This window comes from Pongo pygmaeus, chromosome 5 (genome assembly GCF_028885625.2).
Source record: "Pongo pygmaeus isolate AG05252 chromosome 5, NHGRI_mPonPyg2-v2.0_pri, whole genome shotgun sequence".
NCBI lineage: Eukaryota > Metazoa > Chordata > Mammalia > Primates > Hominidae > Pongo > Pongo pygmaeus.
In genome coordinates this window covers 43,828,969-43,833,210 of record NC_072378.2, presented here as the reverse complement: position 1 = coordinate 43,833,210, position 4,242 = coordinate 43,828,969, and positions in this window count along the sequence as shown.

Genomic DNA, 4,242 nt, shown 5'->3' with positions numbered 1-4,242 from the left:
CTCCCAGGTGCAAGCGATTCTCCTGCCTCAGCCTCTCAAGTAGCTGGGATTAAAGGCAGGTGACACCACACCCGGCTAATTCTGTATTTTTAGTAGAGACAGGTTTTCTCCATGTTGGTGAGGCTGGTCTCGAACTCCCGACCTCAGGTGATCCGCCTGCCTTGGCCTCCCAAAGTGCTGGATTTACAGGCTTGAGCCACCACGTCCAGCCGTTTTTTTTTTTCTTTTTCTTTTCTTTTTTTTTTTTTTTTTTTTTTTTTGAGACGGAGTCTCACTCTGTCGCCCAGGCTGGAGTGCAGTGGCGCTATCTCGGCTCACTGCAAGCTCCGCCTCCCGGGTTCATGCCGTTCTCCTGCCTCAGCCTCCTGAGTAGCTGGGACTACAGGCACCTGCCACCACACCCAGCTAAATTTTTATATTTATAGTAGAGACGGGGTTTCACCGTGTTAGCCAGGATGGTCTCGATCTCCTGACCTCATGATCCTCCCGTCTTGGCCTCCCAAAGTGCTGGGATTACAGGCGTGAGCCACCACGCCCGGCCTTTTTCTTTTTACTTTATTCTAAAAAAATGTTAGGCTGGGCACGGTGACTCATGCCTGTAACCCCAGCACTTTGGGAGGCCAAGGCGGGTGGATCACTTGAGGTCACTTCAAGACTAGCCTGGCCAACATGGTGAAACCCCGTCTCTACTGAAAATGCAAAAATTAACTGGGCAGGCCGAGTGCAGTGGCTCACGCCTGTAATCCCAGCACTTTGGGAGGCCAAGCGGGCAGATGACCTGAGGTCAGGAGTTCGAAACCAGCCTGGCCAACATGGCGAAACCCTGTCTCTACTACAAATACAAAAATTAGCCTGGCTTGGTGGGGGCGCACCTGTAATCCCAGCTACTCGGGAGGCTGAGGCAGAAGAATTGCTTGAACCCGAGAGGCGGAGGTTGCAGTGAGCCGAGATGGAGCCATTGCACTCCAGCTTGGGCGACAGAGCGAGATCCTGTCTCAGAAAAAAAAAAAAAAAAAAAAAGTTAATTAAACAAACAGAATTTTTAAAAAATTTATTGAATACCTACTATGCCAGGCATTGTTTTAGACACTGGTGATGCTGTGATGAGCAAGAAAACATCCCAGACCTCTGGAGTTTGCTTTGTAGTGGGGAGATGGTCAATAAACAAATAAATATTTAATAGAATGTCAGATAATGATATCTGACAGAGAAAAGCACTGAAAGTCTCAAAGAAAAAAAAAAAATTAGCTGGGCGTGGTGGCGCTGTGCCTGCAATTCCAGCTATACTGGAGGCTGAGACGAGGTTGTACTGAGCTGAGGTTGCACTACTGCACTCCAGCCTGGGCGACAGAGTGATAATCTCAAGGAAAAACAAACAAACAAACAACAACAAAAAACAAGTTATAGATGTTCATTGTTTTTTTTTTTTAAAAAAAAGGCCGGGCGCGGTGGCTCACGCCTGTAATCCCAGCACTTTGGAGGGTTGAGGCGGGCGGATCACGAGGTCAGGAAATCAAGACCATCCTGGCTAACATGGTGAAACCCCGTCTCTACTAAAAATAAAAAAAAAAAAATTAGCCAGGCGGGGTGGTGGGCGCCTGTAGTCCCGGCTACTTGGGACGTTGAGGCAGGAGAATGGCATGAACCCGGGAGGCGGAGCTTGCAGTGAGCAGAGATCGCGCCACTGCACTCCAGCCTGGGCCACAAAGCGAGACTCCGTCTCAAAAAAAAAAAAAAAGAAAAAAAGTGTTAATGCTGAAAAGTATCAATAAGAAAAGAAAAAACAACCTCTGTAATTCGATCATCCAGAGAAAAGCACTGCCAATGTTGAAGTACGTTCTTCTTTGTTTCCGGCTTCCCCCCACCCCACTTTACATATTCTTAGCTTTTTTGGACATCTTTAGACGTCAAAAAAAAAAAAAAAGTATTTTTAACAGTCACATAGTGTTGATGTGCCATAATTTATTTGCCTACAGTAATTTTTGAATTATAGGTTGTTTGCAATTTTTCACCAAAAAAAAATGTGTTTAAACAAAATGTATGGTACAGCCATGTCATTACTCAAATTCAGAGAGCTCTTCAGGGAAGAGGCGATCACAGTTGAGAGGAGGCCAGCTAGGGAGCTGGGTGGGTGTAAGTGTTATATCCAATGGAGACCGCAGGAAAAATGAGCCCTGGGGCTCTGTGCCTGTGGAGGTGGCTGTGTGAAGGTGGGAAGCTGCTCTGCACCGACTAGCGACTGCTCCTTCCGATGTTTTGAATTTAAAGATGGTGAAATCTCAATCTGAAAGACGAGAGATGGGCGCTAGCGTTCCTGACCTCTGCCTTGTTGTCCTGCACAAACTAGAAATTATGTTTTGGGTCCTTGTCTTTTTTTTTTGGGAGGGGGTCGGAGTTTTGCTGTCCCCAAAGCTGGAGTGCAGTGGCGTGATCTCGGCTAACTGCAACCTCTGCCTCCCGGGTTCTCAAGCGATTCTCCTGCCTCAGCCTTCCGAGTAGCTGGAATTACAGGCACGCGCCACCACGCCTGGCTAATTTCTGTATTTTTAATAGAGACGGGTTTCACCATGTTGGCCAGGCTGGTCTCGAACTCCTGACCCCAGGTGATCCGCCCGCCTCAGCCTCCCAAAGTGCTGGAATTACAGGCGTGAGCCCACCGAGCTTGGCTGGGTCCTTGTCTTGAAATGTGTCTCTGAGCCATTAGCCAGAAGGGGCAAAGAGGCCTGGAGGATAGCTTTCCCCCACTCCCCCTCTGTTACTCTCTCAATCTGAGCTCCAGGTTTGGGCAGTTGAGGTTTAGCCTGAGGCCAAGGACGAACGTGATGGGGTACCGGAGAAGGAACTTGGCGGTTGAGGGGGTTTTGTGCGCACATTTACAGAGTCAGGGGCATTCCCAGTCCAGAAAGGATTCTCAGAGGCAGTCACAAAAAGGAATGGGGTGGAAAGGCTGAGACTTGAGTGAGGGAAGGGTGGTGGGGGTAGGGCCGGGGTGTGGTTGGGTGGATCGGGTTGATATTTATATAGGAATAGGTTGATCTTGGAAGGCTGGAGACAGCGACGTGTGCAGGAAGAAGCGGAGAGCGAGGAGGAGCAGAGGAGCACACAGATGAAGCAGGTGATGAAGGCTTTACAAGCGGGGAGGCGTGGGCTGGTGACAGGCGGAGGGCGGAGAGCGATTGCCTGCGTGTGCATGGATCTATATGAGAAGCATGATGAGCGGCGGACAAGCGAAGGCAGGGCTGGGGCGTGGGCCGCGGAGCGCTGGTCGGGAAAGTGGGCGTGGGAGATGACAGAATAACCGGGTCGCGCGCCTTTGGCTTAATAGTTTGCTCCCATTGAGACTCTTAAGATTCCCTCCTCTCGGAAGGAAGCTGGGTTCGGGGCGTTGGGTAGCCGCGGAGGGCCGGGGCCGGGGCCCCGGGGCGCGCCGGGTGCTAGGTGTGCGCCGTGCGTCGCGGGGGGGGATGGGAGTGGGGGCGGGCTCCGCCCCTGGCAGGGGGCCTGAGCGCGCGCGAGAAGCCGCCGCCGCCGCCGCCGCTCGGGGTCGCCTGGAGCCCCAGATTCCCGAGCGCTCGGCTCGCATGGCAGCCGCTTCGGCGCCCGGCCCCGCGGCCAGCTAGGGGCGGCCCCGCGCTCCCTCACGGCCCCTCGGCGGCGCCCGTCGGATCCGGCTTCTCTCTGCGCCCCGGGGCGCGCCACCTCCCCGCCGGAGGTGAGGACTGCGGGGACAGGGCGCGCAGGGCTACTGGCGCGGTGGGGATTCCAGGCCCCGCGCCGCCGCCGAGCCCAGCGTGGCGGAGATAGAAAGGGGACGTGGGAGAAAGTGGCGGGGGGGCTGTCGGAGCTGTGGGGCGGAGACTGCTCGCTGCCGGGAACCGTCCCTCCCTCCGGCCCCCGCGTCCCCTCCGTGCTCAAGGCCGCCTCTCGGCGCTGTCCCCATCCCGCGGACCCCTCCGTCCTGACTGCGATCCCAGCCCCAGCCATTGCCGCGCCTGGCCTCGCTCCGTGCTGCCCATCTTTCGCCTCCTTGCAGACCCCGCTCCCGGGTTCCTGTCTTCGCTCTCCTCGCTCTCTTCGCCTGCTCAACCCTTCCCTGCCCCCATCCTCCCGCTACCCCCATCCCCTTCTTCTGTCCCGGCGCCCCTCTCCCTCGTCGGCTCCTGTCACTTGGAACCCGTATCCGTGCGGCTATCTCCGCGTCCGGCCGCCTCCCAACCGGTGCCGTCCCACAGGTGTCCACGC